Source organism: Bombus huntii, chromosome 13, assembly GCF_024542735.1.
Source record: "Bombus huntii isolate Logan2020A chromosome 13, iyBomHunt1.1, whole genome shotgun sequence".
In the NCBI taxonomy this organism is placed as follows: domain Eukaryota; kingdom Metazoa; phylum Arthropoda; class Insecta; order Hymenoptera; family Apidae; genus Bombus; species Bombus huntii.
In genome coordinates, this window is record NC_066250.1 from 10,323,286 (window position 1) to 10,338,669 (window position 15,384).

General features: G+C 45.6%; 1 protein-coding gene across 1 annotated transcript in view; it reads left to right on the forward strand.

The window, feature by feature from the left end:
• Positions 1-15,384, forward strand: part of LOC126872666 (serine/threonine-protein kinase fray2-like) — a 306,704-nt gene that overhangs the window by 23,252 nt on the left and 268,068 nt on the right. The window lies entirely within an intron of this gene.

Below are 15,384 nucleotides of genomic sequence, written 5' to 3' on the forward strand. Positions count from 1 at the left end.
CGAAATGCCTGCTCTGCGAGGCACTTGAAGCACCATCTGTGCACAGGATGGGTGGACCAGCCTGCCCCCCCCCCCCCCGAAGAAAGGAACAAAAGGAGCCACTCGCGGATCCACAGCTGCAAGCGGCAACGAGAAAGGCTCCCCGTCGCAAGGAGACCCTACGCTTGTGAACAAAGAAGCTGGCACGGAGGAAGCCATAGAAGTGACGACACTAGGGGACTGAAAATGCGCATCCTCCAGACTAACCTGGGAAGGTCAAGGCGAGCGCAATACCTGCTCTACCAAACCATTCGGGAGAGCACGGTCGCCCTAGCGTTGGTGGCAGACTTCTTGTTGGACTTCTTGGACTTCTGTTGGTGAATAGGGGCTCGACCAGTACCTGCGTGGCGTGGAGAGGGAGCTCCAGCGTCGACATCACATGGGCCTGCCTCGATGCATTCAGGCGGATCTCAGGCTGGAGAGTAGCTGAAGGGGTCGAGACACTTTCGGACCACCTCTACATATTCATGGAGGCAGACACACCTGTACCCCGAACGTGGACTACAGGCGATGGTCGCGGCCCGCCGAGAAAAGGACACGCGCGCCCACCGCCAAGATGGAAGGTTAAGGAGATGAACGGGGATCTACTCCGGGCGGCTGCCATAGCAACAGCTTGGAGCTGGGAGGCCCCGACGACGACAACCGAAACAGACGTGGAAGAGAAGGCCGAGAACCTACGCCGAGCCATGACAGCAATCTGCGACGCATCCATGCCACGTGCTACACCAGGCACGGTGCGAAGCAGGGCAGTCTACTGGTGGAACCCTGACATCGCGGAGCTGAGGAAGAGATGAGTCCGGGCCCGAAGACAGTACCTAAGGGCCCGCCGCTGGCGACGACGCGACGAAGAAGAAGTCTCCTCGCGCTACCGGGCGTACCGCATGTTACGGCGCACGCTGCAAAAGGAGATTAAAAACTCGAAGGACCGTGCCTGGTCCGAACTGATCGGAACAGTCGAGGCCGACCCATGGGGAAGGCCGTATAGGACGGTGACGCGGAAACTGCGCTCGAAGGGCCCCCTGGCAACGACGGAAATGGAACCTACGCTGCTGCTACGGATCATCGCGACGCTGTTCCCCTCGCAAGAAGACAGGGCGGCAGAACAGCCGCGGAAACCGACACGGACTTTGGAATGGAGGGATGACTGGGAAGTCACAGAGGAAGAGATATGGGAGGCGACCAGAAGAATGGCCTCCCGCAACGTGGCGCCGGGCCCAGACGGAATCTCGGGTCGGATCTGGGGGGAAGTGATGGGAGTCATGGCCCCCAGATTTCGGCGCCTCTACACAAGATGCCTGAAAGAGGGAGCCTACTCCCGGGCATGGCGGACGGCGCAGGCTGATCTTGCTCCGTAAAGAGGGCCGACCGACGACCTCGCCGTCAGCGTACCGGCCGATATGCCTGCTAGACGAGGTCGGCAAACTGCTCGAGACGGTAGTTGCCACTCGCTTGGAGCGACACATAGCGAGCCAGGTGCCAGGTTGGCACGAAAGCCAGTACGGCTTCCGGAAAGGACGCTCGACGATTGACGCGGTCAGACACGTGCGGGCACTCACGGAGGACATGGTTTCCCGGAACGGCGTGGCGCTGACGGTCTCTTTGGAAATCGTCAACGCGTCGTTCAACTCCATACCATGGGACAGGATAGTGGCGGCCCTGGAGCACTTCGAAGTTCCTAGCTACCTCGTCCGGCTTTGCGATGGCCCCCACAATGTGATGACACAATGTGATTTCTGCCCAGTGCTCTGAATGTCAACGTGAAGAAATTCAAAGAAGCGCGGGTAAACGGCGGGAGAAACTATGATTCTCTTAGGGATAGCTAGCACGCCGCGATTAAACGGTTGTGCTGTGGATCCCTGGGGTCTCATAGTTGCTCGGGGGCAGGGGGACCTCGGTCTCGTCTGCCCAAATCACACTCCCACTTCCTCGTGGTACCGCCGGCAACATGTGTGCCGCGTCGGCGTGGGAAATAGTCCCCCGGACGCGACGTCCATGGTTAAACGGAGTGTGGAGCAGCAGGAGCGAAAGACACAATATTAATCGGCTTGCCGATTAACAATATTTACCGTGAATGTAATGAATAACAACTTATGATTGGAACTTGTTCCTATGATGTCTGGTAACGACTGGCATGACCAAGGCTAATGATTTGGTAACATTTGGAACAGTTGTACAGGAACAAAATCAATTTGCAAATTTCGATAAGAATATTGAAGCTTCGGACGCAGCGCCTCTCAGTCGCGGAGGCGCTGTGGCGGATTTATTAGCTCCGGAGGGGACTACAGATGACAACGTAGGCATATCCCCGGATACGATTTTGGTCCCATTAATGGGGAATAAGATTGCTTGTCCGGTCTGCGAGAAGAGGGAAGTACACCTCCTTTTTATGAACTTAACTGACTTGGACAGGCACCTTAATGAACATCATTTGGAAGTCCCCATTAATTGGGGTTGTCGGCAATGCAGTAGGTGCTCCCGGAAACTTCATGGGGTAAGGTGTCACATTCCTGAATGCAGCGGCAATACGCAAATTAGTGAAGGTCGCTTTAGGTGTGGCGCTTGCTCCATGAGTTTCAAATCCCGAAGGGGTCTATCGACCCACGAACGATATGCGCACCCTGCCGTAAGGAATATTAAAAGAAGGGGAACGGACTCCCCAACAATGGCAATTGGTAGAGCATGGAAAGCGGAAGAGCTCCTGAAGGAGCTTGACGAGATCTATAAAAATCATAGATTCCCCAATATAGAGATCAGCAGGATATTAACCACAAAGACTGCTGAGCAAATCCGAAATAAATGAAAAGCATTAAGAAACATTGAAATAGAAGGGGACCTTCAGGAGGAAGCCTCTGCGACAGAGGGCGGGTGCGACCTCGTTGAACCAGTCATGGAGCTAGAAAACCAAGACAGGATTGTTAATAATGATGAAATGGTTCGCGAATGGCAACAATGCCTTATTAACGAGATCGAAAAGCCTGCCGTGGTGCCCCCGATATTAAGGGAAGTGTACACTCTGTTGTGTAAAATTTGGGAAGACAGGAAAAATAAGGTGGAAGCACTGAAAGCAGAGTTAGATAAGTTTTTAAATGAACATCTCTATGGAGCTCTAAGAGATAAAAGGGGGAAGCCCCAAAGCAGCCTAAATGATAAAAAAGCAGCCAAAACAATTAAAAAATCAAAAAAAGCTGTAAGAAATCACAAAAAGAAATTTTTATACGCATTTTGTCAGGAACTGTACAATGAATGTCCAAAGAGGTTGGCCGATGCCATCGTTAATAACATGACCAGTCTACAGCCAGCCAAACAACCGCGAGAGGCAGATGAAATCAGAAGGCTTTACAATGATCTATGGGGGACAACGAACATTGAAGTATTTGAAAGGAGCGAACCAGAGCTGCTACAGGGTGGTTACTTCGGGCCGATTACTGTCGGGGAAGTCGAGGACAGGATTTAGAAACTCAGGAGTTCGGCTCGAGACGGTGGAGGTGGACGGTCGTGTTTTGGATCGTTCCTGCCAACGGCATATATTTTCGGATATTATTAGTGCAAAATGAGACGTGTGTGATCGTAAAATAATAATGAAATAGAGTGTATCGAGAGCTCCTAATAGTGTTATTGTGGGGCGTGTTTTACATGTTTGATATAAGTAAAATAAATAACAGGAAACCGTTGCGACAGGGAGGTCAATGACATGCTATCAAATACTGAAAGCGAAGCAGTGGACTATTGGTGGACAATGGGGAGTTGCAGTGGCGTCATAGTTGTACTATAGTAATTAGATAGGGCATTTGAACCGTATATGGTTGCTAGTGTTGTTAAAAGATGCGTAATGGTAAAGTTGAGGTTATGGCGGTTATTTTGACGGTTACAAGCCGGGTATGTTATGACAAATGTTGAAGTGGTTACCACTTCTAAGAAAACTTTACATCTGGTCTTTTTAGTTTTCTCAAGCACTGAAGCCATCGACAGCGCGTAGACAAAAGACTGCGACGAAGTCAGGCCATAAACAGTAGACAGGCGACGTTGGCTTCGGGGTTTTTCAGTTATTGGGTAACACAGCTAGCGTGCGGATCTGGACCAGCTCAAATTGTATTCTTACTTATTACACTTCTATTTAAATATATTTTCTGCCTTACAATTTATCCACGTGTTTTCTCTGTTTACACATCGAATAACCTCAACAATAAATATGATAAACATGTAGGGATTGAGAAGTTGTTATGTAGCTACGATGCGTGACGGGCATGAGATGTGGTTCGCTACGTCGCCATACGAGTGTGAGAACGTATCGGCTCGGCGTAAACCCATATTATGAAGGAATAAAGTTGGGTCGACCAGAGTTCTGATATCTGCTCATTATTATCGAATTATGCTGCTCGAGCCGGGCTCCCTCTTGAGAATGCAACTGGAGTATGATAATGGGTGGCTTGGTTGACGATTTGGAGAGTTTTTGGTCTACGAGCAGATACATTTGGACGGTTTTGAGCAAGGCTGTTGGCGACTATGGCTATTTCCACGGACTTGAACACAAATAAACAATATGGATAAGTCGAATAAAGGGAAAACAATTACGGCGCAGGGGGTTTCGGAGCCTCCAGGCCCCGTCGGTGATTCGAGTAGCGTCCCAGGCTCGACGCGACGGTCATTATACGACTGGACAAACGACGGGAGGAAGGTTGGTCCCAGGGCCTCCTCTCGCTCGGTAAATACGACCGGGGACCATAATGGCAGCGTGAAGATGAGTGGAGGAAGTAAAGGAAGTTCTCGATCATCCAGGAAGAACACAAAACTCTTTGTGTTGAGAGACGACTCCAGCGAAGGAATGGAAAGCAAGGACCTGGGCATCCAGAGTATAAGCAGCGGTAGGGCGCTACCGAGAGTGGCGACGGTTGCAACAGGAGGAGGTAGTTTCCTGGTGCCCGTAATGAGAGGAGCTAAAGGCGAGGAAAGTACCTCTAACGTGGTCCAGTATCGCCGCGAAAGCAACGAGCGAAACAGCTGAGGGCAGCGTCTCCGAAGGGGAGGTGCCCATGGCGGAAAGCAGCTGTAGCGCCACGTCGATCGAAAGTAAATTGAAAAGGCTGAGACAGATGTAAATGAAATCGGTGTCGAAAGTTGCAAAGAGGGTCGAGAAAACCCCGGAACAAAAGGTGGAGGAGTGCGTGATGGTCAAGCCTGCCTAGTTCGAGGAGATGGTAGAGCTCATGAAGGGAGCCTACGAGGATCTGAAAAAGGCGGTAAGAAGACTACACCTCTTCTCCAAGAAGGACCCGAAAATTCACGAGCTTGCGTCCGCGGCTAATAGCAAGATGGATGAAGTGTGCGGCAAGCTTATGATGACGGTACACAAGAAAGGAAGGAGAGGTAAGGGAAGAGTGGAGAGACCTGAGGAAGTAGAGGTATCCACACAAACCTCTCCTCTGTTGGAGGAGATAGGAAGAGGAAACGGAGACGGCAAAAGAGGGTTGTCCTCAGAATCCAGAAACAAAAGGAAGACGGTCTCTCCGTTGGAAATCAAAGACAAGGAGGACAACAAGAAAATAAGAAGAGGCGATACCTCTTATGCGGAGGTATGCGGATCAAAGAGGAGGGGTGCTATGGACACCAGATATGTTGAATCCTGCGAATCCGGGGACGAGTGGATGGCCTAAAGGAGCAAGAGGGAGAAATGTAGGATACAGGAAAAGGGAAGAAATGACAAAGAGGACCGCGGACCACCGCCGTTGACGCCTACCGAGAACCGAGAGCCGAAGATGCCGAGAGCCCGTAGAAGGCCCGAGGCTATTCTTATCAGAGTAGGAGAGGGTAAGGATTGGCTTCAAACATATAAAGAGCTTATGACGGCGAAGGATGTCCTTAAAGAAAGCTCGGGCATTCGTAAAACAAGAGCGGGGAACATCCTTATAGTAATGAGGGCGGGCTGCGAGGTGAAAGTCGCTGCCAATATGATAAATGAGATTATTGGCGATAAGGTGCGAGCGACGCCCTTACAGGACAAGGTGTCGGTGGAGATAAAGGAAGTGGATCCGCTGGTGAGTAAGGAGGAGCTTGTGGAATCCTTGAAGGAAGAGCTTAAAATCATAGAGACCGGGGAACTGGAAGTCAAGGCGACGAGAAGGGCGCCGTGGGGCACGCAATCAGCGATCGTTGTTCTGCCAAAAGCGTACATCGATAAAGGCGGCGACAATATTAAGATTAGGACGGGCTTAACAATAGCCACAATCAGGGTGTTGCCCAATGTGAAAAAGTGCTATAGATGCTACATGTTCGGGCATACTACAAACAAGTAAGGCTGTGAGCCCGGGAAAGGAGATTTGTAGGAAGTGCGGAGGAAGGGACCACACGATAGCAGCGTGCTCAAATTTACCGTGCTGCGCGATATGTAGCAAGGAGACGGGTGTTAGGTTTGACTATGTGACGGGGTCCCTGGCATGCTCCAGTTACAGGAGAATGTTACGATAGGGAAGACAAGGGAGGAGATGAAAATCCTCCAGATTAACCTAAACAGATGTAGGATGGCGCAGGATCTAATGTGCCAGAGCGCGATCGAGGCCAGACCGGATGTGGTAATAATATCCGAGCCGTACAGGCAGCTACCTTACTGGCACAACGATACTAAGGGTGATGCGTCGATTTGGGTCACGCAGTTCAATGATCGAGCACAGAATAAAACGCTTCTCTAAAGGAAGGATGGACTAGTGGGTATTGATGTAGGTGATATCCTCTGTTTCAGTGGTTATTGCTCCCCCAATATCAAGATTGAGGAATACAGGACGTTCATAAACAAGCTTGCATCGGTGATAAGGAAGGGTGTAAGCAGAAGCAAGAAAGTGATCGTGGCTGGCGACTTCAACGCTAAGTCCACTTGCTGGGAAGGTCAAACCACGGACAAGCGAGAAATAATTTTAATGAAAACCCTGTGCAGTTACGGCGTGTGCCCTATAAGGCTGGACGATAAATACACGTTTTATCGGAACAGAAGGACGAGTTGCCCTAACATAATCAGTGCAACAAACATGGTTAACGACCTCCACGTAAGGAGCAAGGTGTTAAATGCTTTCACAGCATCGGACCACCTATACATATCTCATACGTTTAAAACAAGGACCGTAAGTGATCGAACTAAATTTTTTAAATATGTGACGAAGGGTCTTGCACCTGACATATTTTTGGCTCAATTTGACGAGATCACTAACGTAGAGAATCTTAATACGACGGACGACGCGGACAAGGCGGAACTGCTGCAGAAATGTATAGTGGAAACTTGTGACAAGATGCTGAAGAAGGTGAGCTGTACGACAAACAAGAAGTACAGCAATCACTGGTGGAATGAGACGATCGCAGAACTGAGAACTCAGGCTCACAAAGCATTGAGGAAAATAACTAGAGCAAGGAGGAAGGAGGACAGTGGGATCGAAGCCCTTATTAGTAACTACAAGGGACTAAGAAGACAGCTGAAGAAAGAAATAGCTGAGAGTAAAAAGAGAGCCTGGGCTGGATTCTGTGAGATATTAGAAAGGGATCCGTGGGGAAAGCCGTATCGCACGATTATGAACAGATGTGGCAAGAAAGGGATTCCAAATGACATGCCTGTTAACAAGGTGAAAGAAATTTTAAAAGGCTTGTTCATCATAGGACGCAGACCGGAGCTAAGGGAGGTCGAAGAGCATGACAGAGAGAATATCACCTATAACACGAAGCTTGAGGAGGAGGATGTTAAAAAAATCATTGGTAAAATAAATGGAAAAAAGGCGGTGGGAATAGATGGGGTCTGTCAAGCTGCTAGTATACAATCGAACAGAGCTTATCACTAAGGTGATTAACAGTATTACGGACTCTGGTAGGATCCCGGGATGCTGGAAAACAGCGAGAGTCATATTGCTCAGTAAACCGGGTAGGGACCCTAAGCTCCCTAATGCTTACCGCCCAATAAGTGTACTTCCGGCCTTGAGCAAAGTGTGGGAGAAGTGTCTCATGTTGATTATCGAAAGATGTATGGGAATGGACCCATTTCACAGGGGGCAATATGGGTTCAGGAGAAGAAGGAGTACGGTGGACGCGATTACACAGGTGATTAAATTCGCGGACACCTGCAAGAAGAATAGGATGGTATGCTTGATGATTGCGTTGGACATCAGGAATGCATTCAACACCCTTAGTTGGAACAGCATTGTTGACGAACTGACCAGGAGGAAGTTGCCTTGCAAGATCATTAGACTGGTAACAAATTACCTGACGGATAAGAGGATAATCGTCAGCAACCAGTTTGGTACGGTGGAGTATCTGGTTGCGGCTGGGGTACCGCAAGGATCTGTGCTGGGGCCTTTCCTATGGAACATAGTCTACGATCGGTTATTGGAAAGGCTAGATAGCAGGGTAATGTTTAAGGTGGTCACGTTTGCAGATGACCTGGCAATCGCATGCGCTGTGAATAAAAACGAAGGAGTTAGCGGAATAGTACGGGAGGTCACGAGAACAGTGTGCGATTGGTGTGCAAGAGTGGGTTTGACGCTGGCTAAGGAGAAGACGGAAGTGATCCTCATTACGGGCATGAGGGTGCCCAAAGTTATAGGCTTGAATGTGGACGGCGTGGCTATCAACACGGTAGAGGCCACGAAATATTTTGGCGTTATGATAGACACGAATAGGAAATTTGACAAGCACATTGCCTCGGTGTGCGATAAAGCGGGCATCAAGATAGGAGCATTACGAGGAATCCTACCGAATATTATGGGCCCGCCTGGTTTGGCAAGAAGGCTATACTACAGCGTGTGGGAATCCATAATAACATACGGTGCGCCTGTGTGGGCTGATGCGATGAAGTATGGGAAAAACAAGAAGATCATAAAAAGGGCGCAACGAATTGCCCTGTGCATCACATCCACGGCCTACCGCACCGTATCCCACGCGGCGCTTTGTGTATTGACCGGGAACTTACCGATTTACATGAAAGTGCGAATGTTGAAGGGGATATACGAGAGAAAGAAGATCCATGAGACCTTAACTGTTGGAGAGGAGGTGATTGAGAGGCAGGCGGAAAAGAAGGAAGATCTGGAAGAAGTAAAGAAGAAGGCCTCAACGGAGTGGCAAGCGGAATGGAGCATGTATAATAGAGATAATGTGACCAGGAGATTAAGAAGCAATGCGACCATATTCTCCAGGAATAGAAGTGACATCGATCACTTCACGATGCAAATGCTCACGGGACACGGCATTTTCAACAGCTACCGTAAGAGGATCGGTAAGGAGGTCGACACGAAGTGTTGGGACTGTGGATACCCGAATGATGACGCCGAGCATGTCTTATTCGCGTGCCCTAGGTTGATCGACAGAAGAACCGAGCTAGAGAACTTCCTGGGAGTCAGGATATGTGTGGACAACCTGGTGGACACTGTAGTCACCAGGGATGAATACTAGAGGAAGTTCAGTGAGTTTTGCAAGGGCATAATGAGATATAGAAGGGATATGGAGAAGGCGATGGAGTCCGCGAATAGGAGGGGCGGCACCAGTACGCGACGATAATATGCGGCGACACGGTTGAGGACAACCCTGATGAATGCTGATCGGCTCTGCTGGGGTTGTCTGTGTCTAACAAATCAGAGCAAAGAGGAGGGGTTTTTAGTGGGTATGACGATGTCACCTGGAGTCCCACATAACCTAGTGACGCGGGTCGCTGGGTATGCGTAAATGCATTTTCCCCTCCTCGCGCGCAAAAAAAAGGATAAAGAAACTCAGGAAGAAGTCTGCGGCAGGTCCAGATGGGTTACTAAAAGAAAATTTATTGATACCAGGCCTGTCCGCAATACTCGCCAAATTCTTCAACATGCTATGGTTTAGTTCCTATTTTCCAATCCTATGGAAGCAGAATAGGACTACGTTAATACCAAAGCCCAATAAAGATTCTAGCAGTGTTGAGAATTGGCGATCAATTACCATCAGTTCTGTCCTGAGTAGAATGTTCTCGTCGATTCTCGATGGACGGCTTCGGAGTGGTATTACCCAGAATGTAAGGCAAAAAGGATTTACATCTGAAACTGGATGTAAATTGAATATAGAACTCATGAATGCAGCTCTTAATCATTGTAAAAGAAATCGAGGAGGGGTGTTCACAATTGTGGACATCTCCAAAGCCTTCGATTCAATTCCATATTCGGCATTAAAACCTTGCCTGGCGCGGAAAGGCGTACCGGCCGCTATAATCGACATAATTGTCGAGATGTACACGAGATGCGGAACAACTATAAAGGCAAAGGATAATATAGGGGGCGAAATCGAAGTCCTCAGAGGGGTTAAGCAGGGTGACCCGTTGTCACCACTGCTATTCAATCTGTGCCTCGAGCCGCTTTTAGAAAGAATAAACACAAAGACCGGTGGCGTTATTATTAACGAAAGAAATAAAATCCCTGTGCTGGCCTTCGTCGATGATATCGTATTACTTGGTGAAGATGAGAGGGAAGCACAGTGGACGAGCTCCACAGATACCTGGATAGTCTGGGAATGAGAATATCAATAGATAAGTGCCAAACGTTCCAGGTGGTAACAAAAAAGGACACCTGGTTCATCAAGGACCCAGACATCAAAATTGGTTCAGATAAAATACCAGACGTGAACCCAGAGGAAGCATTCAGGTATCTGGGCGCAAAGATTGGGCCCTGGAAAGGCGTCCACTGTGGCATAGCTGTGCCTGAAATCCTGAGCATGGTGAGGAGAGACCGCAAACTCTTCTTGAAACCATGCCAGAAAATAGAATTATTAACAAAATATATTTTCCCTCGATTTATTTATCAGCTTTTAATAAATCCACCAGGAGACGGTGTTGTAAAACTTATGGATAGCGAGGTCAGGCAGGAGATTAAATCAATTCTGCACTTAGTACAATTAACTGCTACCGGGTTCTTTTACGCCCCTAGAAATTATGGAGGTCTAGGGTTATTGAGATTTGAGCATATAGTAAAACTCGGTACCCTAAGGAGCGCGTTAAAAATAAAAGAATCAATGTAGCCAGCGGCAGCGAGCTTGATCGGCGAGGACACAGATAAGAAATTAAAGAAAATTGCCAACTCACTGAGGATTAATTGGCCGGCTACTTCAGAGGACATTGAGAAGGCCAGCAAGAGACTTAAGGATGAACACGTGAAGCAATGGGCTGAGCTTAGAAGTCAGGGACAAGGAGTGGCTGACTTCGCAAAAGAAAAGCTTGGCAACGTGTGGTTAAAAGAGCACAATTTATTGAAACCTTCCAGGTTTATCGATGTCTATCGATGTTCGGCTCGGGACGTCGTAGGGAGAGGACGTGTTTCGGCGCGTTCCCTCTAAGTGAATTTTATGTCGCGTTTTTTCGGTATAAAAATGTGAGGTGTGTGTTCGTAGTAATATAAAAATGAGTAGCAAGTGCGATAGAGTGAAAATAATTATGTAAGAGAGTGGTGGAGTGACGCTGTAATAAATAAATGTTAGTAGTGTAACGGACGATGACTAGATTATGATAATAAATTCGGAAGAGGCGGTTAGGTTTTTGACCCCTTTTAGTGGACAATAAGGCGAGGGTGACGCGTGAATATCGATAAGTGGAGTGTCTTAGCTGCCTGTAACTAATATATGGGAAAATTAGAAAATTATTAGTCTAGGTTATAAGCGGTTAGAACGATGATGTTTACATTATATAATACAAAACGAAGGGGATGTTGAGTTTGCTGGGACTGCGGGAATGATTAAATGTGGTTGGAGTGTGTGTAAAATACAATTTTCATAAGTGGGATGTGTGCTTGGATAAATTATTGCGGTTTGTTGTAATTAGTACTCGTCGAGATATCGTTGATGTAGGTGTATTATGTGAGTGTAGGATTATATTTTTATTATATTTTTATTGTAGGTGTGTATCTAATGGTGTTGTTTACAAGGGGCGTTGCAGTTTAGAACGGAGAAGTGCGGAAAAAAGTTATAAAATGCCTCGTTGTGAAGGGATATAGTTCGAAGTTTGTAGGTTATGTTGTTCTTGTCAGTCGACGAGTTGTTATCTGTTAATAAAGAAATGAGTTGTCGATTAGTATTTATCCTATTTATTAATATTTGAAATACTACTTAGTCTTGTATATAGCAGGATGTACTTACTTTCTAGAGTTGAAGGGAGTTAGTTCCTGGATTGTGTAATGATAGGTGAATGTGATTCGATATCTGAAATAGATTATGAACGATCGTCATGATGTGTATCTCATTGTAATATCTACTGTTATTTTTAACAATGGACTATTTACACGGTATTATAGAGATTTAATGTTATTTACTATGATAGGTGAGCATGCTGTAGATATAATTATTGGCCTTTATAGATGGTTGTGATAAGGTTTTTATGGTGCTTTAGTGTAGAGTCGATGAGTCGTTATCTGTAAATAAAGAAACGAGCTGTCGATTAGTTATCACGGCTCTTAGACGATTAGATGATTATTTATCCCATGTATTAATATAGTATATAATGGAGGAGTACGTACCCTTATGAGGTAAAGTTTTGGTAAAGAAGGCAATGGGATGTGTAATTGAGTTCTCGATTTGTAGGTAGAAACAAAGAATTATATTGGGAGGTGGAATTTCGTAGTTATAGTATCATTAATTTTATACATGCGACAGAGTAATTTCTAGATTAAGAGTTTTAGTTCTACTTACTAGACTGCCTAGTTTAAGTGTTCTTGTATTCTTATTCATAAGTGAACGAGTGGGATGAACCTGGTATATGAGGCTGCGTGTATACTGCAAAGGAGGTTGTGATACCTGAAATAGGATATAACGAGGATTATTGTGACAGGTGGCTACCTTACATTATTTACATAATTTATATTAAGTGACAGTAAAAGGGTGTTTATAAGGATAGTTAGTAGATATCTTATAATGGAATAGGCTATTTTTAGATTAAGCGATTATAGTGTACTTACAGCGATTGACTAGTTTTAAGTCTTTTGTATTTTATCTTGACTGCTTCTATGAAGCAGTGATATTGTAAGGAGGTGGCGATTCCTGTAATAATATAGAATAAAGGGTATTGTGACTGGTGGTTCGTACTGCTTATTAAATTGAATTGAGATGGTGTTGTTGTTCTTTAAACCCTGTAGGTGGAGATTTTATTTTATCTTATTTCTATGTTATTTTATCTACTTTATTTATTTATATATATATTTAAGTAATTGGAATTAGGCATAGTGTAGTTATATTTATTTGTTTTTATGCATAGTTATATAAGAGGGTAGTACTTACTGCTAGAGGCAGGGTAAATCTTGTCGATGATTGTGTTGTGAGCTGGTACGAGTTAAGGTAGAGCACATAAATTTTTTAGCGACATAGCCTGGTTCTCTGACAAAGCTTACGCAGGAGGCTTCTACAGTGATCTCAGTGGTGTTTCTAGTGATCGTGAGGCTGGCAGTTCTAGTATTCTGCTGGAGGAGTGTGGTTCGACATGCGATGCAGTGGACGGATAAGGTTATGCGGAGGGCTGTAAGTAGTAATAATATTACTTACGTATACTTACTTACACTGCATGTTTTTGTTAAAATACGAAGGCTGCGTGCATTTAGAGAGTACGCTCCATTTTGCGTGTGGCTCGGCTGTCATTCTCCCATTCATTCTCTGTTTGGGAATGGAGGTTATCTGGCGCGGTCACTATCATTATAAGTAAATATCATAAGAAGAGACGTTTAAGTAAGATATTCACGCCTCGCGGGACCTTTATTCACGTGGTATTGGATCGATATATTGTGACAATTTATTATTTTATTTTTATTAATTACGAACACACACGTATATGCGTATAGACACGGATACTTACTGGTAGGTTATTCGTCGTAGAGTTGGTAATTCGAACGCAACGGCGTGTAAGAATGGTTATCGAGCATCACTGGATGTGATGTTGCACTCGCGTTGCACGACAACGTGAGATACGAGAAATATCGATACGAGAAATTTTTCTTTAATATCGAGACGCGCACATGGATAGATTTGACGCCATTATTAATGGTAGCGGCAGGACGCACGTGTGGAGCCGAGCGATGCGCAGGCGAGGTGGTTCGTCGCGCCGATGCGTGGCGTCGCCACCTTACGGGCAGCACACTAGACTATGTACGGCTGGCTCGACTTAAGTTCCTATTAGGAAGAAATAAAGTCGGGTCGGCCAGAGTTCTAATTATATACCGTATTTCATTATATTAGATTGTTTTATTTATTCTATTTATTTCGCCACTCGAGCCGAACTTCCGTGGGGAATAAGTGGATAAATGAGAATAAATGAATATGAAGGGTGCTGCGCATGAAGGGTGGAGGTTTTTATTTTATTTGAGTTTTGCCATGTTGTGCAGGTTGGGGTATGCAGGTATATGCATTCCCACTTATATTTTTCGATTTATTTATTAACTAGGTGCTACTGGCTTATTTATTTATTTATTTATTCATTTATTTATTTATTTATTTATTTGTTGAGTTATCTATCTATTTATTTATTATTTATTATTAGTTATGCTGGTTATTTATTTATTTATTATTTATTATTTATTATTTAGCTTATTTAGTTATTATTATTTACTTATTTATTTAGCCAGTTGATTGTATATCGTTTTGTACTATATATCTAGTTATGCGTGTGGCGATCTGTGTATGCATCATCGGGTCTCTTATCGAAGCACAGGCGTTATTTAGCTTGAATATGGTAAATCTTTAAGATTATATAATTATATTTATTATATTTATTGAGGACACTACGATGCTCTGCACCTAGATGTGTATGGATTTTGTGTTTATTTATTTATTTATTCGTAGATATGATCAGGTTCATTAATGGTTTTTAATTAATGGATAATTTAGTTAGTAGACTGTTTTAAATAGTGACAATAAGGTTAGTTGGACTTTAATATTATTATTATTATTTATTTATTATGCCGGACTGCTAACTTGTTGCCGACACGGCGAGTTTATTGGCTATGTTTGGATATGTTTGGATGGCTTACAATGGGATGTCGACGACCTGGCGATTCACATGGACGATGAATTACAATTATAATAAATATGGATAAGACGAGAAAAGGATTGAAACTTACGGCGCAGGGGGTTTCGGAGCCCCCAGGCCCCGTCGGGAGTTCGAGTAGCTTCCCAGGTTCGACCCGACGGTCATCATGCGACTGGAAGAACGGCGGGGGGAGGTGGATCCCCGGGCATCCCCTCGTACGGTAATTGCTACCGGGGAGAAAGGAGATAAGGAAGGAGAGACGAGGAAGCTATTACTAGGTGGGGAGAAGCCGAGGAAGGTGGCGGATATCAGGTTGAATGAGAATGTCACCATATCGGTAATCCCGAGGGAGAAGAGAGTAG